Source organism: Musca domestica, unplaced genomic scaffold (genome assembly GCF_030504385.1).
Source record: "Musca domestica strain aabys unplaced genomic scaffold, Musca_domestica.polishedcontigs.V.1.1 11, whole genome shotgun sequence".
Lineage (NCBI taxonomy): Eukaryota > Metazoa > Arthropoda > Insecta > Diptera > Muscidae > Musca > Musca domestica.
The window spans coordinates 938,388-951,874 of record NW_026712133.1 but is presented as its reverse complement, the minus strand read 5'-3'; the positions used below and the strand labels follow the sequence as shown (position 1 = coordinate 951,874).

The 13,487-nt window shown below is 38.3% G+C and overlaps 1 long non-coding RNA gene across 1 annotated transcript; it reads left to right on the top strand.

The window, feature by feature from the left end:
- Positions 1 to 459: 459 nt before the first annotated feature.
- On the top strand, positions 460 to 904 carry LOC109613796 (uncharacterized). The gene is made up of 3 exons (XR_002195198.2): positions 460 to 548; positions 638 to 692; positions 749 to 904. It is a non-coding gene; the product is annotated as an uncharacterized LOC109613796 (long non-coding RNA).
- The last annotated feature ends 12,583 nt before the right edge of the window (positions 905 to 13,487 follow it).

The following is a 13,487-nucleotide window of genomic DNA, read 5'->3' as shown; positions in this document are numbered from 1 at the left end:
TGTGCGACTTCAATAACGATCTCTTCTGGTTTGATTCTTCAGTGAAGGTAAGGTAGACTTGGTGTTTATTAATATAAACAAAGGTAGATATACAAAACACTTGAATTATGTTATCTTGGTATGCTTACAATTTCTTGCAATATTCAAATAATATTTATTTTGCTTGCTATTTATACATTTTCGATTTCATTAAAACTATCATTAAATGTAAAGAAAGCAATAAATTAGATTTCTTCTTAAATTCAAGATCAGTTCAATTCTCTCCATTCTTTGAGAAAGGTTCCGGCCAGAGAGATTCATTACCGTGTAGAAATGTGGGTCCATAAAACCACATCGTATATCCAGACAGCTGATCCGGTTTCATGCCCCTGGATATGAAATCTGCTGGATTATCCTTTGTCACACATGTCGCCAATGAGTGCTTAGCGATCTGCATTGTATATTTTTAACTTTGTTGGCAACGAACGTTTTCAGTGTTGTAATCTCTGAATCTGACCAATAAATAGTCCTAAGATTTTTCATAACCCAATTCGGCCTTGACTTTAGCAGTAAGTTTTGCTCCCAATTCAGCCAAACAAAGCTCTAACCGAGTTAAAGTGATCTCTTTTATTATTTCTATTTTCGATTTTGAACAAAGGAGTCTGACTATATGCCTTCCATCTCCCTATGCCTTTTCTGTGGCATCCACAAATGTATGTATCTCAATTTTTTATGGTTTCTATACTTTGAAATCATTTAATACTTTCAGGCTTTCTCGGAGCGATAACCAATATGCTGCCTTTTCTGGTGGCAGTTCCTCGTCCCAGCCAATTTTATTTTTCCACAGCTGCTGAATAAAGACCTTCGCTGCTGACACCACAGGGCCTACAATTCCTAAGGAGTCGAAGAATCTTGCCGAATCAGATGTGACCTTCCGCTTGGTGATGATAGTACATTCATTCACATCACTCCTCAAACAAAATTGGTCTGCTCGGGGAATCCAGAGAGATCTACTTCTCTATCTTCTGGAGGAACACCATGAAGCAGTTTTAAGCGGTTAGCACACCATTTTCGTAGTCTAAATCCTGCTTCCAATAGTAATGTATTAAGCTGTTTTTGCATCTCAATTGCCATTGCTAAACTGTCTGACCGGCACATGCAATAGTCAACATAAAAATTATTTTAAAGTACCAGCGCCCCCAATGGGTATTTTTGTATGATTGTATTTACTAGGTTTTTCAGACATCTCGTAGCAAGATATGGGGCGCACGTCGTACCACATGTTAACGTATTAAACATGTAACGTTTGTGTTCCTTGTCTGGGGTGTTTCTCCATAGGATTAGCTGATATTTGCGATTCCTTTTGTCGACTAGGATTTGCCTATACATCCTCTCAATGTAGTTGTGAACACAAATCTCTGTGGTCTGAATCGCAACAACATTACAAATAGATCTCCTTGAACCCTATGACCTGATTGCAAAATATAATAAGTGACCAACCAGATGATGACTTGCAAGCCGTATCGAACACAACCCTGAGCTTAGTTGTGCTGCTATTTGGGCGTAGAACACAATGGTGTGAGATGTAGTAATGGTTTCCACGCACCTTTCTTGAATGTATTTTCGTCATGTGCCCCAGATCCTCATAATTCTTCATACATGTAGCATACTGCTCGCGAAGACTTTTATCCGTAGTAAGCGACGCTTCAACGCATTGAACGCAAATTTAAGGTTTCGGATATCTTCTTAGAAACAACTGAAAACGGTAATCGCACCACAAAACGACCATTCTCATTGAATGTTGTACTTTGGTTGAAGTGGTTTTCACATTGTCCTTCAGCTATTGTCAACTTTTGATCTTCACAAACTTAGTCTTGTTCCCTTGTCGCAGCTCCTGATTCTGCCTGAATTTTTCCACTAGCAATCCACTCTAGCTTCGATTTCTTCAATATAGGGAGCTCCTTGGACATTCGAATTTCTTGTAATAGAATAATATTGAAGTAGAACTCTACTCCAAGTATTACGTCAATCCTGGTTGTTTGATAAAAGTGGGGATCTGCTACTACATATTTTTTGAAATTGGCCATGATGTAATGTCGATGTTAGTGCTTGGTTGCGGTGCCACTATATTTGGTAACACAAAATCTTCTAGACGCGTTCATCGACTGAAGTTCCACGTTGACTCCGTGGTTTGAGGTTCTTTATCTTCCGCCAACGTCTTTAATACAGAGAGATGCTTGAATGAGTTCGATTCCCAAGCTCTGCACTAGTCGTTCTGACACAACATTAATCTGTGAGCCGGAATCCAGAATTGCCTTAAACTCATAGCATCTTCCTTTATTGGCCTTGATAGCAACCCGTGAGGTTGCTAAGAGTACGTATGATTTGGCTCTATTTTTTTACTTGTGGCCTTGTGGAAAAATGCGAAATTGTATTGTGTTTTTGTTGACACTTTCTGCACGTCCTATTTGTGCACCTTTTTGCCTGATGATCATCCTTAAAGCAATTCAAACACATTTTGTTTCTAGAAACCCATTTCTGTCTTTCGAGCACTGTCATTGCCAAGAATTGTTTGCAGTAATATAGGGGGTGATCACCGTTGCACATTTGACATCTACGTTTCGTTGTGTGTTGTCTGCTTCTAAGGATTCGAAGCGGCTCCTCAAACATTCCCTTTGGTACCCACAATCCACTGCCACTCTACACTTACTCTTCGTTAGGATGTGGATTAAGGGTGGATCCAATTCTTTCGGGTTTAATCCAAGACTCTCCAGTGTCAATAACGATTCGTGAAGACTGTCATGAATGTTCTTCACTGATCTGCTATCGCCAGACATGTTGCGCAGGTTTAATGTTAATATCTTGTTGTTTATCTATTTTGGAGTGTTCTCCAAGCAATGTCGTAATTCGCCTCAGATAACTCATGTTGCCTTATGAGCTTCTCGTCTTTCCCACGATGGTCTTGAGATACCACATTTTTGCACTTGTGGCAAGGCAAACGTTTACAACTTCTAATAATCCCCATTGAATTGAGGGATTGTAATTTTTGGCAGATTAACATGAGTTGCCAAGTTCCAGCCTGATCTCTGTCTTCCGTCTCTTCCTCTAAGAGAATATATGCTGACGCATCGTACCCCGCCAACGTTAGATCATCAAAATTCTCGAACGTATTGAAATGGATATCTTCCACTTGCCTCCACTATCTGACAGGGAGCAGCTTGACTTGAACTATCCCTTATTAAAGTTGGAATTGACTGCATTTGAGCACTCTGAGGTCTCACTAATGCAGCCACACTGCTGGTTGACGTAGACTGGCTGGATTGTTTTTTCACCCCCTTCCTTGTTGCGAGTAGCGGTTTCTGAGACATTTGTTCCTTGCCCTTTTTGATGTCTGCCTTGGTGTTGTCGCTCTGTACTCTGTTCCAATGACTTGGTAGTCGTCACTTATGATATGGGGATGTGACCTTACCGCAAGATCCGCTCGAATTTTGTTTTCATTGCGATCGATATGCGCCGAATGTGCTTCCATCTCCTTCAGCTTTTTGCTGTAGAACTCCACCGTTCTTTTTTCCAATGAAGCCTTTTTTACATTCCCAATTGCCTTCCTCAACTCGGCAATTTCTGGTTGTTGTTGCTCTATTATTGCAGCTAGGACCATATTGAATATATGATATGATGGTTACCTTCCTCACAACCATTAAACATTGAATGTAACAGATGATTTTGGCTCTTGAATTTCTTTGCTTTTTTTGTGGAAGTAGTTTCTTCCTTTCACCAAATTCTTTACCACTGGTGGGGAAATTTGAAATTTATCAGTGAATCTGATTCTTATCAGAATAACGTCGGGGTTACCAAAAATGTTTTTTGTCATAGAAGTTATTTTTAAAATAACTTCTGGGGAGAATATCCAGACAAAAGACAAGGGAACTAATGAGGATTGGTAACTCTTTCCGAAACCAAGGTATTCCCTGCCATATCCCTTGGTGAACATTACCATCGTTCTCAACTAATAAACAAACGTTGTTTTTATAAAAAACAACAATAAAGCCATACCATTTTGCAACAACAAAATACTATGGTATCCCGAACAAACAAGCCAACACTGTTCTGTTTATTAATATAAATAAAAGTAGATATACACAACACTTGAATTGTGTAATCTTGGAATGCTTACAATTTCTTGCAATCTGCAAAGAATATTTCTTTTTGCTTGCTATTTATACATTTCATAAAAACTAGCATTAAATATAAAGCAATAAATAACTTCATCCAATAACCCATGCGATTAGGCAAACAATAATTAAATGGGTCAGTTATATGCTGACATAGAACAAAATTATAAATAATAACAAACTTAAAAAAATTATATGTAAAAAATATGTTCTTTTGTACGTTGGTGTGACTATAAGACACAATACTATCCTAACTCATTTTAGTGATGTGCATAGATCAGTAATGATGTATCTGTTGCTTTCTACAAATTGCCGTGACTTGCTCTTGATCAAAATGATTTGTACGATTCTATATCGTCCTTTGTTTTTTCTCTAATGAACTCGAATAATGTCAACGAGCAGTGGGTATGTTTATTTTCATGTTTCAATCTGTTAATTTCTATGTTTCCGGTTAAAAGAAGGTAATTTCTGTTAGGAAGCGTTTGTTCATGCCTTCGTCCTGCCATTGTTTTTTTTATTTTTTAGAGGTGTTTTTCGGCACAAGTTTGAGTAATATGCATCTAATTTAACTGGCAGTCAACCAGATTGTTTGCCTTGTGTATAGGTTCAATATCCGTGCTCATATTACAACGTTTGTTATTAAATTCTTTGATTGCTCTATTAGATCATTTGTAGATAGTCGTCTGCTGCTTACCTTTTTTAAAGTTATTAAGAATCAGTGTCCTTTATTTTTGGTCATGAAATATTTTTTTGCCCACTTTACCAGGCGCAATCGGCTGCAAATTCCTATGGCCCGCCATCTTTTGAATTAATAAAAGTTTTCAGTTTTACACCAAGCACTTTCTTTAAAAGACTTTTTCGTCGTTTTAGTTCAAAGATACTTGGCTTCAGAGAAAAGGCTTAACGTGACTCCATCCGGGAGTGTGTGCCCCCTTCCTTGTGAAGAGAACGAGCTCTGTTTCAGCCCCTTTCCTATCTTGATAATTTCACAGGTATCTTGATATTGATTTCCTGACGGAACACTCCCCCATGCTTGAGTTGATGATTCTACTGTTGAGCATAACATTTATCCATTCTGTAAGGAGTAGTGTTATACCGAGGTTTATGAGAGAATTATGAATTGCGTAATGTGTGACATTGTTTAAACTCATCGATGTCGAGTAAGGCTGCCAACGTGAAACATAAGCTATTCAGGTTCTCTCGATATAACCCACGACGTTGTGTTACCCTGTCTCAACGGATTTGCCTTTCATGTAGGCGTGTTGGGCACTGCTTATCCAATTTGTAGGTATTAGACATTTAATCGCAACATCTATTATTTTTTCTACAAAATTTGGTAAAAAAGATGAAGGACTAATAAGCCTATAGTCCTCTGGAAGTGAATGACTTGGTTGTGCTGCTATTTGGGCGTAGAACACAATGGTGTGAGATGTAGTAATGGTTTCCACGCACCTTTCTTGAATGTATTTTCGTCATGTGCCCCAGATCCTCATAATTCTTCATACATGTAGCATACTGCTCGCGAAGACTTTTATCCTTAGTAAGCGACGCTTCAACGCATTGAACGCAAATTTAAGGTTTCGGATATCTTCTTAGAAACAACTGAAAACGGTAATCGCACCACAAAACGACCATTCTCATTGAATGTTGTACTTTGGTTGAAGTGGTTTTCACATTGTCCTTCAGCTATTGTCAACTTTTGATCTTCACAAACTTAGTCTTGTTCCCTTGTCGCAGCTCCTGATTCTGCCTGAATTTTTCCACTAGCAATCCACTCTAGCTTCGATTTCTTCAATATAGGGAGCTCCTTGGACATTCGAATTTCTTGTAATAGAATAATATTGAAGTAGAACTCTACTCCAAGTATTACGTCAATCCTGGTTGTTTGATAAAAGTGGGGATCTGCTACTACATATTTTTTGAAATTGGCCATGATGTAATGTCGATGTTAGTGCTTGGTTGCGGTGCCACTATATTTGGTAACACAAAATCTTCTAGACGCGTTCATCGACTGAAGTTCCACGTTGACTCCGTGGTTTGAGGTTCTTTATCTTCCGCCAACGTCTTTAATACAGAGAGATGCTTGAATGAGTTCGATTCCTAAGCTCTGCACTAGTCGTTCTGACACAACATTAATCTGTGAGCCGGAATCCAGAATTGCCTTAAACTCATAGCATCTTCCTTTATTGGCCTTGATAGCAACCCGTGAGGTTGCTAAGAGTACGTATGATTTGGCTCTATTTTTTTACTTGTGGCCTTGTGGAAAAATGCGAAATTGTATTGTGTTTTTGTTGACACTTTCTGCACGTCCTATTTGTGCACCTTTTTGCCTGATGATCATCCTTAAAGCAATTCAAACACATTTTGTTTCTAGAAACCCATTTCTGTCTTTCGAGCACTGTCATTGCCAAGAATCGTTTGCAGTAATATAGGGGGTGATCACCGTTGCACATTTGACATCTACGTTTCGTTGTGTGTTGTCTGCTTCTAAGGATTCGAAGCGGCTCCTCAAACATTCCCTTTGGTACCCACAATCCACTGCCACTCTACACTTACTCTTCGTTAGGATGTGGATTAAGGGTGGATCCAATTCTTTCGGGTTTAATCCAAGACTCTCCAGTGTCAATAACGATTCGTGAAGACTGTCATGAATGTTCTTCACTGATCTGCTATCGCCAGACATGTTGCGCAGGTTTAATGTTAATATCTTGTTGTTTATCTATTTTGGAGTGTTCTCCAAGCAATGTCGTAATTCGCCTCAGATAACTCATGTTGCCTTATGAGCTTCTCGTCTTTCCCACGATGGTCTTGAGATACCACATTTTTGCACTTGTGGCAAGGCAAACGTTTACAACTTCTAATAATCCCCATTGAATTGAGGGATTGTAATTTTTGGCAGATTAACATGAGTTGCCAAGTTCCAGCCTGATCTCTGTCTTCCGTCTCTTCCTCTAAGAGAATATATGCTGACGCATCGTACCCCGCCAACGTTAGATCATCAAAATTCTCGAACGTATTGAAATGGATATCTTCCACTTGCCTCCACTATCTGACAGGGAGCAGCTTGACTTGAACTATCCCTTATTAAAGTTGGAATTGACTGCATTTGAGCACTCTGAGGTCTCACTAATGCAGCCACACTGCTGGTTGACGTAGACTGGCTGGATTGTTTTTTCACCCCCTTCCTTGTTGCGAGTAGCGGTTTCTGAGACATTTGTTCCTTGCCCTTTTTGATGTCTGCCTTGGTGTTGTCGCTCTGTACTCTGTTCCAATGACTTGGTAGTCGTTACTTATGATATGGGGATGTGACCTTACCGCAAGATCCGCTCGAATTTTGTTTTCATTGCGATCGATATGCGCCGAATGTGCTTCCATCTCCTTCAGCTTTTTGCTGTAGAACTCCACCGTTCTTTTTTCCAATGAAGCCTTTTTTACATTCCCAATTGCCTTCCTCAACTCGGCAATTTCTGGTTGTTGTTGCTCTATTATTGCAGCTAGGACCATATTGAATATATGATATGATGGTTACCTTCCTCACAACCATTAAACATTGAATGTAACAGATGATTTTGGCTCTTGAATTTCTTTGCTTTTTTTGTGGAAGTAGTTTCTTCCTTTCACCAAATTCCTTACCACTGGTGGGGAAATTTGAAATTTATCAGTGAATCTGATTCTTATCAGAATAACGTCGGGGTTACCAAAAATGTTTTTTGTCATAGAAGTTATTTTTAAAATAACTTCTGGGGAGAATATCCAGACAAAAGGCAAGGGAACTAATGAGGATTGGTAACTCTTTCCGAAACCAAGGTATTCCCTGCCATATCCCTTGGTGAACATTACCATCGTTCTCAACTAATAAACAAACGTTGTTTTTATAAAAAACAACAATGAAGCCATACCATTTTGCAACAACAAAATACTATAGTATCCCGAACAAACAAGCCAACACTGTTCTGTTTATTAATATAAATAAAAGTAGATATACACAACACTTGAATTGTGTAATCTTGGAATGCTTACAATTTCTTGCAATCTGCAAAGAATATTTCTTTTTGCTTGCTATTTATACATTTCATAAAAACTAGCATTAAATATAAAGCAATAAATAACTTCATCCAATAACCCATGCGATTAGGCAAACAATAATTAAATGGGTCAGTTATATGCTGACATAGAACAAAATTATAAATAATAACAAACTTAAAAAAATTATATGTAAAAAATATGTTCTTTTGTACGTTGGTGTGACTATAAGACACAATACTATCCTAACTCATTTTAGTGATGTGCATAGATCAGTAATGATGTATCTGTTGCTTTCTACAAATTGCCGTGACTTGCTCTTGATCAAAATGATTTGTACGATTCTATATCGTCCTTTGTTTTTTCTCTAATGAACTCGAATAATGTCAACGAGCAGTGGGTATGTTTATTTTCATGTTTCAATCTGTTAATTTCTATGTTTCCGGTTAAAAGAAGGTAATTTCTGTTAGGAAGCGTTTGTTCATGCCTTCGTCCTGCCATTGTTTTTTTTATTTTTTAGAGGTGTTTTTCGGCACAAGTTTGAGTAATATGCATCTAATTTAACTGGCAGTCAACCAGATTGTTTGCCTTGTGTATAGGTTCAATATCCGTGCTCATATTACAACGTTTGTTATTAAATTCTTTGATTGCTCTATTAGATCATTTGTAGATAGTCGTCTGCTGCTTACCTTTTTTAAAGTTATTAAGAATCAGTGTCCTTTATTTTTGGTCATGAAATATTTTTTGCCCACTTTACCAGGCGCAATCGGCTGCAAATTCCTATGGCCCGCCATCTTTTGAATTAATAAAAGTTTTCAGTTTTACACCAAGCACTTTCTTTAAAAGACTTTTTCGTCGTTTTAGTTCAAAGATACTTGGCTTCAGAGAAAAGGCTTAACGTGACTCCATCCGGGAGTGTGTGCCCCCTTCCTTGTGAAGAGAACGAGCTCTGTTTCAGCCCCTTTCCTATCTTGATAATTTCACAGGTATCTTGATATTGATTTCCTGACGGAACACTCCCCCATGCTTGAGTTGATGATTCTACTGTTGAGCATAACATTTATCCATTCTGTAAGGAGTAGTGTTATACCGAGGTTTATGAGAGAATTATGAATTGCGTAATGTGTGACATTGTTTAAACTCATCGATGTCGAGTAAGGCTGCCAACGTGAAACATAAGCTATTCAGGTTCTCTCGATATAACCCACGACATTGTGTTACCCTGTCTCAACGGATTTGCCTTTCATGTAGGCGTGTTGGGCACTGCTTATCCAATTTGTAGGTATTAGACATTTAATCGCAACATCTATTATTTTTTCTACAAAATTTGGTAAAAAAGATGAAGGACTAATAAGCCTATAGTCCTCTGGAAGTGAATGACTTGGTTGTGCTGCTATTTGGGCGTAGAACACAATGGTGTGAGATGTAGTAATGGTTTCCACGCACCTTCCTTGAATGTATTTTCGTCATGTGCCCCAGATCCTCATAATTCTTCATACATGTAGCATACTGCTCCCGAAGACTTTTATCCTTAGTAAGCGACGCTTCAACGCATTGAACGCAAATTTAAGGTTTCGGATATCTTCTTAGAAACAACTGAAAACGGTAATCGCACCACAAAACGACCATTCTCATTGAATGTTGTACTTTGGTTGAAGTGGTTTTCACATTGTCCTTCAGCTATTGTCAACTTTTGATCTTCACAAACTTAGTCTTGTTCCCTTGTCGCAGCTCCTGATTCTGCCTGAATTTTTCCACTAGCAATCCACTCTAGCTTCGATTTCTTCAATATAGGGAGCTCCTTGGACATTCGAATTTCTTGTAATAGAATAATATTGAAGTAGAACTCTACTCCAAGTATTACGTCAATCCTGGTTGTTTGATAAAAGTGGGGATCTGCTACTACATATTTTTTGAAATTGGCCATGATGTAATGTCGATGTTAGTGCTTGGTTGCGGTGCCACTATATTTGGTAACACAAAATCTTCTAGACGCGTTCATCGACTGAAGTTCCACGTTGACTCCGTGGTTTGAGGTTCTTTATCTTCCGCCAACGTCTTTAATACAGAGAGATGCTTGAATGAGTTCGATTCCCAAGCTCTGCACTAGTCGTTCTGACACAACATTAATCTGTGAGCCGGAATCCAGAATTGCCTTAAACTCATAGCATCTTCCTTTATTGGCCTTGATAGCAACCCGTGAGGTTGCTAAGAGTACGTATGATTTGGCTCTATTTTTTTACTTGTGGCCTTGTGGAAAAATGCGAAATTGTATTGTGTTTTTGTTGACACTTTCTGCACGTCCTATTTGTGCACCTTTTTGCCTGATGATCATCCTTAAAGCAATTCAAACACATTTTGTTTCTAGAAACCCATTTCTGTCTTTCGAGCACTGTCATTGCCAAGAATCGTTTGCAGTAATATAGGGGGTGATCACCGTTGCACATTTGACATCTACGTTTCGTTGTGTGTTGTCTGCTTCTAAGGATTCGAAGCGGCTCCTCAAACATTCCCTTTGGTACCCACAATCCACTGCCACTCTACACTTACTCTTCGTTAGGATGTGGATTAAGGGTGGATCCAATTCTTTCGGGTTTAATCCAAGACTCTCCAGTGTCAATAACGATTCGTGAAGACTGTCATGAATGTTCTTCACTGATCTGCTATCGCCAGACATGTTGCGCAGGTTTAATGTTAATATCTTGTTGTTTATCTATTTTGGAGTGTTCTCCAAGCAATGTCGTAATTCGCCTCAGATAACTCATGTTGCCTTATGAGCTTCTCGTCTTTCCCACGATGGTCTTGAGATACCACATTTTTGCACTTGTGGCAAGGCAAACGTTTACAACTTCTAATAATCCCCATTGAATTGAGGGATTGTAATTTTTGGCAGATTAACATGAGTTGCCAAGTTCCAGCCTGATCTCTGTCTTCCGTCTCTTCCTCTAAGAGAATATATGCTGACGCATCGTACCCCGCCAACGTTAGATCATCAAAATTCTCGAACGTATTGAAATGGATATCTTCCACTTGCCTCCACTATCTGACAGGGAGCAGCTTGACTTGAACTATCCCTTATTAAAGTTGGAATTGACTGCATTTGAGCACTCTGAGGTCTCACTAATGCAGCCACACTGCTGGTTGACGTAGACTGGCTGGATTGTTTTTTCACCCCCTTCCTTGTTGCGAGTAGCGGTTTCTGAGACATTTGTTCCTTGCCCTTTTTGATGTCTGCCTTGGTGTTGTCGCTCTGTACTCTGTTCCAATGACTTGGTAGTCGTTACTTATGATATGGGGATGTGACCTTACCGCAAGATCCGCTCGAATTTTGTTTTCATTGCGATCGATATGCGCCGAATGTGCTTCCATCTCCTTCAGCTTTTTGCTGTAGAACTCCACCGTTCTTTTTTCCAATGAAGCCTTTTTTACATTCCCAATTGCCTTCCTCAACTCGGCAATTTCTGGTTGTTGTTGCTCTATTATTGCAGCTAGGACCATATTGAATATATGATATGATGGTTACCTTCCTCACAACCATTAAACATTGAATGTAACAGATGATTTTGGCTCTTGAATTTCTTTGCTTTTTTTGTGGAAGTAGTTTCTTCCTTTCACCAAATTCCTTACCACTGGTGGGGAAATTTGAAATTTATCAGTGAATCTGATTCTTATCAGAATAACGTCGGGGTTACCAAAAATGTTTTTTGTCATAGAAGTTATTTTTAAAATAACTTCTGGGGAGAATATCCAGACAAAAGACAAGGGAACTAATGAGGATTGGTAACTCTTTCCGAAACCAAGGTATTCCCTGCCATATCCCTTGGTGAACATTACCATCGTTCTCAACTAATAAACAAACGTTGTTTTTATAAAAAACAACAATGAAGCCATACCATTTTGCAACAACAAAATACTATAGTATCCCGAACAAACAAGCCAACACTGTTCTGTTTATTAATATAAATAAAAGTAGATATACACAACACTTGAATTGTGTAATCTTGGAATGCTTACAATTTCTTGCAATCTGCAAAGAATATTTCTTTTTGCTTGCTATTTATACATTTCATAAAAACTAGCATTAAATATAAAGCAATAAATAACTTCATCCAATAACCCATGCGATTAGGCAAACAATAATTAAATGGGTCAGTTATATGCTGACATAGAACAAAATTATAAATAATAACAAACTTAAAAAAATTATATGTAAAAAATATGTTCTTTTGTACGTTGGTGTGACTATAAGACACAATACTATCCTAACTCATTTTAGTGATGTGCATAGATCAGTAATGATGTATCTGTTGCTTTCTACAAATTGCCGTGACTTGCTCTTGATCAAAATGATTTGTACGATTCTATATCGTCCTTTGTTTTTTCTCTAATGAACTCGAATAATGTCAACGAGCAGTGGGTATGTTTATTTTCATGTTTCAATCTGTTAATTTCTATGTTTCCGGTTAAAAGAAGGTAATTTCTGTTAGGAAGCGTTTGTTCATGCCTTCGTCCTGCCATTGTTTTTTTTATTTTTTAGAGGTGTTTTTCGGCACAAGTTTGAGTAATATGCATCTAATTTAACTGGCAGTCAACCAGATTGTTTGCCTTGTGTATAGGTTCAATATCCGTGCTCATATTACAACGTTTGTTATTAAATTCTTTGATTGCTCTATTAGATCATTTGTAGATAGTCGTCTGCTGCTTACCTTTTTTAAAGTTATTAAGAATCAGTGTCCTTTATTTTTGGTCATGAAATATTTTTTTGCCCACTTTACCAGGCGCAATCGGCTGCAAATTCCTATGGCCCGCCATCTTTTGAATTAATAAAAGTTTTCAGTTTTACACCAAGCACTTTCTTTAAAAGACTTTTTCGTCGTTTTAGTTCAAAGATACTTGGCTTCAGAGAAAAGGCTTAACGTGACTCCATCCGGGAGTGTGTGCCCCCTTCCTTGTGAAGAGAACGAGCTCTGTTTCAGCCCCTTTCCTATCTTGATAATTTCACAGGTATCTTGATATTGATTTCCTGACGGAACACTCCCCCATGCTTGAGTTGATGATTCTACTGTTGAGCATAACATTTATCCATTCTGTAAGGAGTAGTGTTATACCGAGGTTTATGAGAGAATTATGAATTGCGTAATGTGTGACATTGTTTAAACTCATCGATGTCGAGTAAGGCTGCCAACGTGAAACATAAGCTATTCAGGTTCTCTCGATATAACCCACGACATTGTGTTACCCTGTCTCAACGGATTTGCCTTTCATGTAGGCGTGTTGGGCACTGCTTATCCAATTTGTAGGTATTAGACATTT